Source organism: Brassica napus, chromosome A5 (assembly GCF_020379485.1).
Source record: "Brassica napus cultivar Da-Ae chromosome A5, Da-Ae, whole genome shotgun sequence".
In the NCBI taxonomy this organism is placed as follows: domain Eukaryota; kingdom Viridiplantae; phylum Streptophyta; class Magnoliopsida; order Brassicales; family Brassicaceae; genus Brassica; species Brassica napus.
The window spans coordinates 10,080,949-10,095,532 of record NC_063438.1 but is presented as its reverse complement, the minus strand read 5'-3'; the positions used below and the strand labels follow the sequence as shown (position 1 = coordinate 10,095,532).

The 14,584-nt window shown below is 38.4% G+C and overlaps 2 long non-coding RNA genes and 1 pseudogene across 2 annotated transcripts; 1 reads left to right on the top strand and 2 right to left on the bottom strand.

Annotated features, from left to right (window-relative positions):
• Positions 1-1,892: 1,892 nt before the first annotated feature.
• LOC125609537 lies at positions 1,893-2,954 on the bottom strand. Its single transcript, XR_007339765.1, has 3 exons — positions 2,301-2,954; positions 2,006-2,128; positions 1,893-1,930 (listed from the first exon to the last, which is right to left on the bottom strand). It is a non-coding gene; the product is annotated as an uncharacterized LOC125609537 (long non-coding RNA).
• Positions 2,955-3,175: 221 nt separating this feature from the next.
• Positions 3,176-5,582, top strand: LOC125609538. Its single transcript, XR_007339766.1, has 2 exons — positions 3,176-4,267; positions 4,555-5,582. It is a non-coding gene; the product is annotated as an uncharacterized LOC125609538 (long non-coding RNA).
• A 5,333-nt stretch (positions 5,583-10,915) lies between these two features.
• LOC106451654 lies at positions 10,916-14,432 on the bottom strand (annotated as a pseudogene).
• Positions 14,433-14,584: the final 152 nt, after the last annotated feature.

The window sequence follows — 14,584 nt, the reverse complement described above, 5'->3', positions numbered from 1 at the left end:
TATTGCCCTTACCCTTAAACCCTTGTTCCTAATTGTTATTATCTTTTTTATTAATAATAATGTCAATTTATATACTAACCACACTATACAACCTACGAGGAGGCTGAGATAAAGATAAATTTCGAATTTGTAGTTTAAAATTAAAGGGTAAAAAATGCAAATATAAAGGTATTATATAACCACTAGGCAAAATCCGCGCTACGCCGCGAAATATTATAACACTAACTGATTTTTACCTTAAATATTTTTAAAATGTGTTTTTATTTAATAATTGTCATTTATTTAAATTTAATGTTATTAATATTGTGAAAATTGTGATTAGTAGATATCAACATACTTTAGTTATGTATAACTTTTAGTAAAAGTTTTAATTTTTTTTTATTTAATAAAGATCTTTATATATTTGTTAATTTGTTGTTTCCTTCTGTAAGGGATTTTTTAGTAATCACTTTTTTCTGTTTAATGCATGATATTAAAGTTTGTTTTATTTTTGATTTTTTTTACTGTTATATTGTATTTTGGGGAATACTTTGTTTTCTTTTTGAAAAAAGGAAATACTTAATTTTATTGACATAATAAAAACACATATACTGAAATGAAATATGATGATGATAATGAATATTGAGGCTCCTGATTGACCGGTGCCACTCAGTATCAGTGTGCCAAAGCCTAGCATGTGAATCTCTGCGTGGAGTAGTGGAACCTATGTTTAAAACAAAAGAGATTCGATTTAAGAACAAAACTTTGACATCAGGTTTAGAAAACAAATCTTATTGTTTTGTTTCATTCATCAGATCAATTATATTAGCACACTTGAAATGTAAGGTCGCTTGTAACATAAAACTTCAGGTACTGCCTTTCCTAATTGTCTTCCATTAAACCAATAAGAAATAATGTCAACGTGGACCACGAGATATATGCAAACCAACAGTTTTACTTTTAAAGCTATTAAGATAAAGTGACTTACTTGTGATTTAAGAGGACGCCAGAGACCCATCTTCACTTCTGAAAGGAAGACGGACCCAAAACAAAAAACAATTACACATTGACTTGAAGCCATAATCACTTATGGAAAATATGTCACATATTCCTCCTTACATGAATGGCTCATTTACATGACCCCCTGACATATGTGAGGTCCCACCAATTGAGTTATGTAGAATGTAAAGCTGGTAAACATCTGCTCTTCTGGAAGTAATGTAATAGAAAGGAATCAGATGCCAACTCACCGCCTATGTAAAAAATAAGGCTCACTTTTGCTCTTTCCTTTCCAGTGTTCACCAACTAAACAAAAGTAGTAAATCTTAAGGTTTTCCTCAGATTCTGCTTGCAGGATACTCTACAAGTGCTACCATTTCAGATATTGAAATATAACAATGTGTAGAGGTCCATCAACTAAGGAAAAAGTATGAAAACAGACACACACACATGTGAAATGTGCACGGTTTAGATATTCCAAAAGTTGTTTTCTTAAAGTCTTATTTCACATGCTTTCAGAAATAATGTTTTCTCTAGTTACAAAAGCAGCACAAGATTTCGATATGCATATCCACTTGATAAATAGAATACTTACTGAAAAATACCTGCTGAAGCTACTATCTCGGTAATTGTTTTGTAGAAAGGGAGATCTTTGTCGACATGAAAGCTTAAACTCTGGGTCAGGCTCACCTACAAACAGAAGCAACATTACAAGTAATATACAGAGAGAAATAAGATAGCCTTCAGACAAAGTCATATAGGCTAGTACCATCATATACAGTCAAGGCCCAAGGAAATAGCGCATGATGAGTAGAATGCTAGCCATTCAGATTCCAACCCCATGAAGATTTTCCCTTATCACGTGATTTTCTGAGACCATGAAACCATTCCATAATCCCAGCATGTTTCTTTGGCTCAAGCAATAACGCCTCTTCAAGCTTAGTGATGATGTCTACGCACACAAAGCACATATGTTATAACCAATCCATAGATCACATCAGTTTTTTCAAATCTAAAAAAAACATACTTTTAATCGTTTGTTATAACCTTGAACTGGCATCTTCCCTTGTTAAAGAGAATTAGATGTAATTACATACACATCGCAGAAACCACCTATGACTTTCTGGTCATAGTTAATAACCAAATGTCCCTACAAAAAAAAAAAAGTAAACACCTTCATGATCATCTTTAAATCCCCCATTGTCATAATCAAGCAGAGTGCAAGCATTAAGCAGTAGCAGTGATCAATTCCAGCAAACCCCTAAGTTCTCTAAACCGCAGCATCTCTAGACAAATTAATCTAACAATTAGTCAATGTATACCCAATAGCGAAGGGATGAGGTGTCAATGGGAATTCTTCATCGGTGACCGTAGCATTAACACCAAGGCTATCTTCATCCTCGTCGTCTTCCTTTCCTCCTCGAAGCTAATCCGGTTAGCGGCATCCAGCTGAGCCGTATGCACAGCCGCTGCCAGATCAGATCCCGCCGGCTCAAATGTTTCCAGTCTCGATCATCAGTCTAGTCGACTCGTCTAACATGTGATGCTCTCGGATGTGGAGTTTCAGAAGAAGATGATTCATCTTCTGGGATTGTTCGTCGATGGTGAAATTAAGAAGCGACGACAAAATCAATGGCTACCTATATGCTTCACTTCGTCTTTAACCTCTATCTTCATCCTCGTCGTTTTCCTTTCCTCCTCCAAACTCTAGACCTCTCTATCTTCAGTTTCAGACCTTTCACCGTGAAAATCTAAGATGCCTCTCGTATCTCGGAATAATCCTTCACAATCCCAGACTTGCTCCACCGGTGGACAACCTTCCCGTCATCCTCTCCGCTATGATCACTTCCTAAAATCAAACGGAATCTCCGCCGTAGACTTTCCTCGCCTCATCTTTCTATGCCCACAACTCTTCTCTGCGACTTTCTCCATCTCCCAAACTAATCCCGTCTTCGATGAAATTAAGAAAGAGAAAAAGGTTAAGATGTGAATGACGTGGAGAAACCAAATATTTTCATTAGCTTTCAACTTTTTTCATTTAATGACATGTCAACCTCTTAAGTCTTAATACTCTAAAAGTCTGATGTGTCAACACCAGAAGAGAACCTAGCTCTATTATTGTGTTGATTGCTTTTTGGAATCCATATTTAATAAAACACTAGATTTTGACATGCACTTTCAAAGCACAAAATAATTTTTGGGGTAAAATTTTATATTATCGCATTTTATCTTTATTTGAAGTAAACATGGGCATAAGTTTGTAACCCGAAGTCTGAACCATCCGATACGAAACGTAAAAAAAAAACAGAATGAATCTTGTATGGTGGTATAAAACATATCTGAACTCGAAGTGTTATTAGCTGAACTCGAAAAGGTAACCCAAAAACTCGGAAAACCCAAAATAAATCTGACTAACCCAAAAAATAAAAATAACTGATTCGATTTGTCAAATTAATAAAAAATATTAATATTTGAAACATAAAATATGTACTTCAAAGATTTAATTTTATACGGGTGCTTGCATCATTTTCCTTTGCTTTAAGAGACGAGGAAAACTTGCTTCTTTTTTTCCGTTTATATATATATATCTATAATAATAAAGGAGAGTTTTCTCCCTCATTAGGCTGTCCACGTCGCTCTGGAAAGGGGGGGCTTTCTCGCCACGTGTCGGCGCGCTGAGTGGTATGTGAATTTCACGCGTTTGCTTTTTATCTGCGCGTATGTTTTGCTTAGTCCTCGCTTCTTTTCTGTTTTCCTTATTCCTCTATTTGGGTTTGGGTAATGTTCGAAAAATAAGCCCACATAGGCCTAGATGCTCATCATCGTCTCTGGTCACGTGAGATTAGGGTTCTTCTTCATTCTTTTTTTTTGCGGTGGATGCTTGAGCGTCTAATTTCCAGAGAAACTAAGCACTCCCTTCGCTACCCGTAACGACTTCCAAGTTCCAATTCCTCAAAGCCGTCATTTATTTTGAGTTTTCCCTTGAGTAATCCACTTCTCATTCATTAAGATTTCGGTGCACCTGTACGTTTCCCTTGAAACCGCCTATATCTCCAGCTATATATATCTCACCTCCATACCATGCAAACTCCAACTCAAACCAAATCCGAAAACTTTTAATTTGCAAGCAAACGATTTCGATGGGTAATTCATAAACCGTTCTTGCTGACTTGAGAGCCGGGAGATGCTCCAACGCGGCGGAGGTCTGTCTTTTGAGATTCTGGAAGCCAAGAACATCAACAAAAGGGGACAACTGATGAGCCTTGAGATGTTATTGATTGATGAACAAGTTAGTATCTTTTTCCACTAATATAATTATCTTCTCGGTTTAATCTATTTCCATTTTATAGAATCAAAAGATTTTGTTTTTTTTTTTTCATTTCTTCCCGTTTCTATTTTTTTGCAATCACGTTATTATCTTCTTCGTCATTTAGATGATGATGCTCAGGTCTCTTCTCTCTCGATGGATAAACCAGTGTTGGTATCACTATTATATTTTCTTTTTCTTCTGTCCATCAAAATCTGATGAAACCAATAAACTCATACTATGTTTCTATTTCGCTGCTAATTTTACAGGCGTTTACTTACTTGAAGAATGGTTCCATGGTTTCTTTGAGTAGCTACAAAATCCCACAGCCAAAAGCCGGCACCGTACTTCAACCGTGACTCCTCGGTTATCCACCGCAGCTTCGTCGACTTTCAATCCTTGCCGCCATTTCTCAATACAACTCAGCCACCTCCAATGCCTCAACAGTATCAAGACCATTTACCTTGCCAGAAAAGTAAGCTGGATCTCGGTTCAATGTCGAACTCCTTACAGAACGGAGCCCAAGTTTTAGCAAACTCAGCTGCTTTCGTGAGAGCATAGAACGTTAGCTGAGAGCTAGCGTCGTCCGAGAGATAAACGACGAGATTCTTTGGTGGGTAAACGAGAGCCAACACGGATAGGACTGTGTTGACCATCATCAATAATGGCTCGATCACCGGATCCGCCATGGAGTGGAAAATATCCAGCTTTGGGAGACCGTTACCGTATCTCTGGGAGAGTCTATTGGCGAAGGTGAATCGCCAAACAGGATTCCACCGGACAGATTGTTGGTATTAATCAAACAAAACCGGTTTGGTATTCAATAATCTCAACTGGTATGGTATGGTCAGTCTTTAAAGCAAAAGCCAACAGATTCAGCCAAAAACGGAGGTCTTGAAACCTCTGAACGCAATTTTTCCTCCGGTCCTCTTCCTGGTCACAAGAAGCGGCTAACTATCGCCTTCATGAACCAGTATAAACTGGTAGTCTTTTTTTTTTTTGACTGATAAACCGGTCGTCTTCTTTTGTCCTGTTCTTCTTTCTGTGATTTCTCTGAAACAGAGTAAGTGGAAAGCTAAGACTAGGGCATCAGCCACATATTTACTTATCCGACATGTTCAAAAGCAACTAAGAAGGCACACCTTGAATAGGTTGAAGAGGATACAGTCTTAAACCAAGACGTCGACTCCTAAAATAATGCTTAGGCATCGTTGTTGCTTTTATTTACTTCATCTGATGTTAACTATCTTCAACGGAATATAAAGTTATATTTGGAATTCATTATCATCTTTGGCCACATATTGGTGTACTATTATGTTTGTGTTCTATTCTCATGACAGCATTACGACAAACTAAAATCGTTAACGATAATAGCTACTGAGATGTCATTGATAATACGTGTGACCTAAGTTATGTATACTGCCTCGAGATTTTGTCTGACCAAACATTGAAACCATAGAGGTAGAAGTTGAAATTCAACATAGGAATAATTAGAGACACCTAAATTTCACACATGCAACTTTTACATAGCTTAAGATGATGTACAAAATTACATCTAAATGGTACAAAATATTAAGTAAAGATATAATGCTAAATAAAGTTATTAAAAACATTAAAACATACCTAAATTAGGAATGTATTTTGGAATTTCCCAACTAAACTATAGTCTATATATAATTATACGAAATCTATAGTGGAGCAAAATTTGGAATATGTAAAGAAGTTTGAGTAATTCATGCACATCATTTAAACAAATAAAATCACCACCAACACACAGACCATTGTAGTCTAAACACTTTCCATTTTCCATGGCTTTTTTTTTTTGCCTTGCTTTGTTTCAGTTTTCGGTTACAAGGAAATAAACTACATTCACATAATTAACGCTATTTAGATTAAAGAAAATTGAGCAACCGGCATGGTAGAAAAATAATTCAACAAAATATCACTCAGTTTACTCTAACAACATTTACAAAGCTGTATAATATGTTCATAGAAGAAGGTTCATGCCTACGAAATGAACGAAATAGGGTGCATTAATTAATAAGGTGTTAAAGACATGACCATGCAACAATTTAGTGAGCCAGCAATTTTTTCCTCCGATAACTTATAGACGGTCAATAATTTTTACGCAACTATAAATTTGATACAAATATAAATGTGATTCAAATACAAACTACATATCATTGACCACATACAAAACTCTTTGTCTTAACATTCGATGGTAAAGACCCAACGGCTTACTAACCACAACAAACCAAGCTCTGCACACTCACATGAAACCTTACTACCATGAAGGCCACTTTTTAATAAAAAACTGTAACCATTATTTGAAGACAAATCTGTTGTATATATATTACAGATGGTTCAAATACATCAAAACGGATGTAGGACAAAGTCAGAACAAAAAAAATTAAAATGAAAAATTTGCACCAGGATTATGCAATTCCAAAATGTTTGTACATCTAACAATGTTATAACGCAAAAATATTGTTGTAAGAACTTTGTCGATATAGTTGTAAGTTTAGCTGTAGAAAAATATTATAACTTTTAAACCGATGGTTGAAATAAAATAACTAAAAACATGAAAAAAAAACAAATAGGACTGTTAATTTAACGGGGAGAGGAGTCCATTAAATTACTTAAAAACTAATTTGAAACAAAAGCTATAAGAAATTATAAGTGAACTGAAACATTTCTACAATCCAACCAATATAACTAAAATTTAAATAATTTTCTTTTTATTTTGCTCATCACCTTATATATAATTTAAATTAATAAATAAATTATTTAAAATAGTTTTAAAAATGTAGGAAAAATAAATAAATAATTTTAAAGTTGTCTAGCAACTTATATTTTAATAATAACACAATATATATGCTAAAATATGCATACAAAAGATATAATTAAGATTAAAAATTTAACAAAAACCCCGGGCGTAGCCCGGGCCAACCCCTAGTATATATATAAAGTTAGCTTTTCATTTCTTATGACAAGTGGCAGAGAGGTTTGATTACATGTGTCTCTCATATATTTTTTCTTCTTATATTTTAGATCCTTCTTCTTTTAGATTATTGCAATTTTGGCTAAATATTTTCTAATTGTGCACTATCTAATCTTTTTCGCACTAACCATTATTATATGAAGTTTGATAATCTATTTTATTGGTCACTAAAATTCAAGAAAATAAATAATTATATTTTAAATATTTAATTTATTTACAACAAAAATAAGATAAATTTTATTATTTTATTATTTTTGTTCCATTTTTATTATTTTATTTATAAATTATATATTTATTTTACTATTAAAAATCACAATCACAGAGAAAAAACAAAATACCATAATAACACTAACTCAATAAAAGTTTAGAGGTGAAATGAGATCAACTAAGAAGACTAGCTTACCTCATCTTACCATATAATGTCTTGGATAGAACAAGCAGATGTCAGACAAGATACAAATATAAATCTGAAATAAAACAATCCCCTGAACACAAAGGAGTGTGATCAAGTACCAATGCAAAAAGCCAAAAAATAGATCATAGATAGAATAATCATTGGAAGAACAAAGCAACCACGAAACAAGAAAACACATGCCTAAAGAACCAAAAGCACAACCACTAGCTAAGAGGTAAGAAACACCACACAAACTAAACAAACACATACAAAGGGCACATGCCAGGGAAAACCCTTAAAGCTCTGAATATAAGTGACCAAAGCTCCAAACGACTAACTCTGCACACACACCAAAGGACACAAGAGAAGAAAAGAGAAAACCTTAGAGAATGAGAATGGAAGTCAACCACCAAAAAACTAGAGCTTAAGCTTGAGACCAAAAATTACCTTCCATACCCATAGAGCATACAGAGAGGAGAACACTATCCAAATATGGAATAGCAAATATGGTGAAAGGGAAAGACCCAGAAATGCGAGCAACGATGTAAGGTGCAACAAGATGAAAGAACAAAGAGAGAAAAGGAGACGAAACGAAATCAGAAAACCATAGAACCATCCTCGAGATATGAAAAAGAGCATAGAAGTCAAATCACCAAAATCCAGATCTTGAAAACCAAGACGAACAGATACTATCGACGTCAAACTAACGACGAGGAAAACAACATCAAAGACAACTAAACTCTGACTCAACCCAATGAGATATAATTCCTAACATTAGCCAAAATATAAGGAAGAAGAATATTGACCGAAACAGCCTACAACACCGTGAGAAACAACCGCACAACATGGAATTCATAAACTTGATCTATAACAAATACCAAACAATTTCACAAGAGAAGAAAGTGAGGATAAACAAGAGCACAAAATTGAGTCTTTCCTCAGTGTTGTGAGAAACACCGTACATCGGAAAGGTAAACAGTGTTTTTGGGATAAGATCCAACCGTGGCAAAACACAAGCTAGTCTGGATGCCTAGTCATGAAAATTGCGATTACTGTCGGGTTTTAACGTTAGGATCAGATCAACGAAACCGAGCATACTCACCGCCCTTAAATGGCCATGGCACTGGTTTCAGTGGACGTTGCAGTAACGGTTTTCTATATTTTCAAGCTGTTTGTGGTTCCCATCTGTTTATAATGAGTTTCGATGTAAGATCTGAAACTTTCAGTGTCATAACATATCCATGGGGTGGTAACTATATGTTTTGGAAAATGCTGATGATGATATCTTATGAAGGAAAGTTAGCTTTTTTTGGCAATATTAGGAGTGGAAAAAGTATAATAATGTGCGTTTTGGAGGATGCAAGGAAAAACCAATGGTGCCACCATCTTTATTCACCTCTTTCTCACTATGTTGGTCAGGATTTGCATAAGCAGTTCAAAATCATTGGTATCACTGATGATGGTGAGTTGATTTATTCACCAAAAACGTTTTCCAATTTTTTATATATTATATATATATTGATCCCAAGAGAAAGACGTTTAGAAGAGTCGAAGACAGAAGACTTGTGGGTGATGAAGGCAATTCACTTGGAGACAGACCTCAGTATATCCCAAATCACATTGAAACTCTTTTGTCTTTATAACTTTCTCTCGTTTCTCTAATGACACTTGATTTATATATGCAATTTTTTTTTTTTTTGCTAAATTGTAAATATCATTTCATAATGAAAGTTGAGATTTTACAAGATGTGATTAACAACTAGAAGATCTCAAAACTTGTTTCCACGGCAAAAAAAGTAAAAACATGGAAACAAAATCAATCAATACTTTAGCCGTTCTGCGTTGGAGCGAACAGGACCAAAAGTAATGATACAAACTTGAGAAGTCCGAGCGAGAAGACAAGCCGAGACAGGTTTAAAGGGAGAGGACCGAAGACTAGTGAACGAGAAAGCACAACACTCACAAGAAGCTGATTCATCCGGCTACCTGAACAATTTGTCATCTCTCAAAAGAACAAACACAAGCCCGCTCAAAGACTGCCCTCAAGGTCCGAGCTGGGACACGGTCTGAGCCAAGATCCGACGAAAGACAGGACAACACTAACCACAGAAGCTTAATAGCGCTCAACTTCCTCAACCACGCTCGTCCTCTAAGCCGGTGAAGAGAAAGGGGCAGCATCACCACTTCCGAGCCTTACTACCTCCTCTAGGAACAAAGTGAAACCCTGAAACACCAAGAAAACGAAGAGCCTCCACCTCCACTACCCGTATCAGCTGAACCTACAATCAAAACCCAGACAACCAAGCAACGCCAAATCCGACACAAAGGAGGGATGAGGAGCTAATTAAAGCTACACTCAATAGCAAACACCTAAGCTTGACCCATGGAGAGACGAACAAGCCGCCTCCAATCCTGAGTCTGAAGTCCCGAGACCACGAGCTCGTAGTGGTGCACACCCAAATGACCCTTGACAGATAAGACAACTTTCACAGCGACAATTTAAACCAAACCGTTAGGGTTTTGCGGTGGACGGAGAGGCGGCGCAAGATCTGGTGAGGAGAGGCTGCGAAGATGCGGTACAGTCGCTAGAAGCACCAGCATCTGAGCTCTCTCAGCACGGCGAGTCCTTCAATCGAAGAGATGGAGAACGCTAGTCAAGACCAGAAACAGAGCGCTGATTCACCGACCGGACCCATGACGGAGTAGCAGATGGACATATGGGAGCGACAGTGGCCCTCTCACAACGCCGAGAGGCGCCGGAGAGGCGAGTTGAAAACAACGGCGGCTGCTCTCGAGACGAAGGGTTTCAGAGAGAGATGTTGGGGCGCATGGGTGGCACGCCCAAATTCTGGGGATACTTTTATATATATATGCAATTTTATGATTGTTTTTATCTGTTAATGTCTTTGCATTTTACTTAGTACTACCACGTATGAATATTTCGTGCATGCCTCCCATTTTCTGATGAGGGTCGGGTTTTAAAATTGGGATCAACAATCATGAAGAATGATCAAAACCATACTGCTCTTCTTGTCTGTATCATATCCAGAGTCTTATGTCTTTGTAACAGTACAAGTTGATTTGTAGTGTCACTTGCTTTATGCAGCAATACTCTGTGTTTTTTTTTCTATCTTCCTAATTGTGTAATCTGCTGGCTTTCTCATAATCTTATCATTTCTTAATTTGATTTTTTTCTTGTCTTATTGGGTTAGCATCGTTCCTTGCAGATGTATTGTAGCTGTCATAAAAGAATCATAATTCATCAAAGAACATTTGTTTGCACGAGTGAAACGCACATCTGTACACTGTAATGTGTTTTAAAAACATTTTACTGGTCGAAATGTTGGAGCTCGATGTTCCAGTTAGATGCTAATTGCAACAAAAGATGGTCAGGAGCTAGACCTTCCCAGTCTTCAGGAGGATCCATTGTTAAAGAAGCTTCATGTAGATTCAACAGAATCTCCTTCTTTAACTCCAATGGCATTCCCATAAAGTCTGGTCCGTTTTCTACGCTTACTTCAAGCAGCTGGAGGATATTTAAACAAAGAAGAAAACATTAAAATCGAAGGTTGAGTCAAATGTATTTGAAGACGTAAGAATCTTGTTTTACCTGTTGAATCCAAGATAGACATACGTCAAACAGAGTATGATCCGGGAGAAACTGTGCAATAGAATTGAGAACCTCGTTTCCAATATCACACGACAGTTGATCAAGAACGGGACCTGTTTTGTCCATTAACTTGACAAGCAAAAGATCGTCACCGGTTGATAACACCTCAGCAAATGCAGAATCTGTATCACCAACTCGGAGTGCGTGCATCGCATTGCTCCAACAAGTCCAGACAGGGTCCCGCTCTTGTCCTCTACGGTCATCATCGTCATCGTCTTCCATTATTGCTTCTGCCTGGGGAATAGATACTCTCCTTGTCCTTGACGTTCCTCCACCGTCTTCTCCAGCCACACGTATAGCTTCGAGTGTAGCTTCATCTTTTGAAGCTTGCCATACGCTTCTAGCAGAAGGTCCTTCACCTAGTCTGATTTGTACAGAGCTTTTGTCCCATGCTCTTCTGCTGTTACCTGAGTGCTCGGAATCCATAGGACCGGTACCAAGTGTCTTTCTCGAACTGGTCTGAGCGTTTCTCGAAGAAGCATAGCTAGGACCATCCCAACCATCTACATCAGACCTCCATGGTGCAGCCACCTTTCCCCTCGCACCTGAAGCCAATAATAAATATATTGCTTTAAACGGATGCAACAAGTTACAGTTTCTTAACCACGCGGATCAAGCAGTTACTTTATACTTACCTGATTGTGTAGACATTTCTCTTGACATCTCTTCAACGATCCTCTCAAGACCTCTAACACGGTTCTCCAAACTTCTCATGCCGTCATGTGAACCACCCATGAAATCCTGTAATGGTAAGGAAAGTTACCTATTAAGAGTGAAACTACTTCAAAGCTATTCCCTTTATAGATAAAAACAGAACAGTACCTGCAACATGTTCATTATGTGGGTTTGTTGTCTCTCCAAGTGCAATAACTGTCTCTGTAAAGGTGGCCAATTCCCTCTGCTTTCAGATGCCTCCGCCTGGATTACTTCGGTCTCATCTGCCTCAAATGCTCTTGCAAAATCTCCAAAATGTCGTTGTTTGGGATGTGCACCTGCTATTCCGCACAAACCTTTTGGCCTACTCCTCGATACTGAAGCATTGGCGTCTGATTCATCCTCTGTGTTTGAGTTCGACGAGTTCTTTTGCCTAGAGGGAAGAATAACTTCAACAGGCATATCTCCAGAACCTCCTTTCTCCAGTTTTTGGAAAAACTCTGGGTTAAGATCTTTGCCAGTCAACCTAGGTGCTTTCTTCCTCAAGATGAGAACCGCTTTCGAAATGGAATCTGAGTTACTGCTCAAGTCATCTGAAGAGCCTTGCATCACCGGATCGGTTTCTCCATTTGTTTCCAACATACATTGCTCAGATGCCACATCTTTCTGGTCGACCGATGTTCCAGATTCACCTTTCCCAGCAATGTTCTTCCAGACGTTTAGTGCTTCGGACAAGCTCTCTCTAACAGGCTTTATCTGCAAGACAAAGCAAACATAGCCACTTATTGGAATTATGCAAAAACAAAATGAAGGAAAAAGTAACAATGTGATATTCCAGTCTAGTAGTTTCCCTTCTTAATAAATGATGATATGGATATACAGAGTAGCAGAGTAAACAACATATCCATGCAAATTAATTCGCACATAGGAAGAACAGATATCTGCTAAGCTACACATAGCTTTCGCCATCCAACAAGTTTTTTGGCTGTTTTTAGTTTTTTTTTTTTGGAGAACTAGAATACATAGCAGTGTACACCATAAGGTTCTAGACACTAGGAAAGAGAATGGGACAAGCTAAGCATATACTTGTATGTCTTCTTTCTAGCCTTAGATATATGCAACATACTTCCTCTTCCAGAAAGACTACAGAACAAAAACCATCCTTATTTCTAGGAGTTATAAGCTAAGATGGTAAATCGTGAAAAGGTACATAGCCGTTTCTTTAAAGATATTCACACGACTGTAGCTTATTTTTACAGAATGAAATGACAAACGGAGTTGTCACCTTATCAAAACGACAGGCCTCGAGAGCTGTAAGAGTGGAATCCGTTTTGTCTGCAACCAAACTGGTAGAATGGACGGCCAAGGCTATCAAGACATCAGAGGCTGCCTTACGAGTAACCCAATCAGTACATCTAAGACACTCATGGATGCTGTGTAGCAATGATTCCAAGCTCTGGGGTGCAATAGCTCCAACCTGCAAGAATGTAAGATTTGACCATCAGTCAGATCACAAATGACCAATGAATTCCGACACACCAATCTACTTTCCTCTAGCAAATTAAGACCAGAACATAGCTTGTGTCTCCTGTCCAATGCCACATAAACCAAGATTCCACAACTCTAACCAAGTAGCAAAAAGTAGAGATACAAACCTGAGACAAGCTTCCAACAAGAGGCAAGAGAGAAGCCTTGGTAAGATAGTTAGGGCTATTCAAAAGCTTAGAGATTCTAGGGCAGAGCTTCTGAAAAGCCGCAACGGGAGGCTCCGTCGCTGAATCCACCATCTTCCCCATACAAATGGCAGCACCAGACTGCAAGCTTTTGTTCTGCTCCGCCATAGCCTCGAACAGAGGCTTGGCAAAGAGCCCCACCATCGGAGCCCCACCCTCCGTCAGAAACCTCTCCGAGAGGGAGCCAATGGCGTCGCGACACGCGTCCCGGACCCCGTTGTCGGGCGTCCTTGAGGCGCTTGACGATGTGGGAGATGATCTTGGCGAGCTGCGAGGGGGTGAGATCGGAGTAGGTGAGGCAGAGGAAGGAGAGGAGGCGCGTGGATTCTCGCTTCACGGGGGGTTTAGGGTCGGCGGAGGAGTCGAAGAGGCAGTGGAGGAGGACCGGGAGGGTTTCGGGGGAGTCGGAGACGGAGAGGACGAGCTTCTCGAGGTCGTCCACTGCGATCTGGTAAGTGTCGCGGTCGCCGATTCTGGAGAGGGAGGTTAGGATCCTCTGTTTCTGTTCCACCATTGCCGAGTGTGACGACGATCTGAAGGGGAAGGAAGGTTTCATCGTGGTGTCAAGAGAGACATTGCAATGATGATGGAGAGAAGAAATAAAGGTCAGAGGAGAAAGGAAGAAGAACGGACGTCTGGGTTTTCTTTTTTTTTCTTTCCCCGGCGAGAGTGGAGACCACGTCTTTGCCATGTCATGCTTCATGCTTACCTTAGTTGTTGTTTTTATCTAATTTTTTTTTTGTCATCGACTTATACAGATTCATACTGACTCTGTAAACCACATCGGGTGATCTGCATCAATGTGAACAACGAAAGACGATTGTGTCCTTGCACTGCGTGCGAGGCT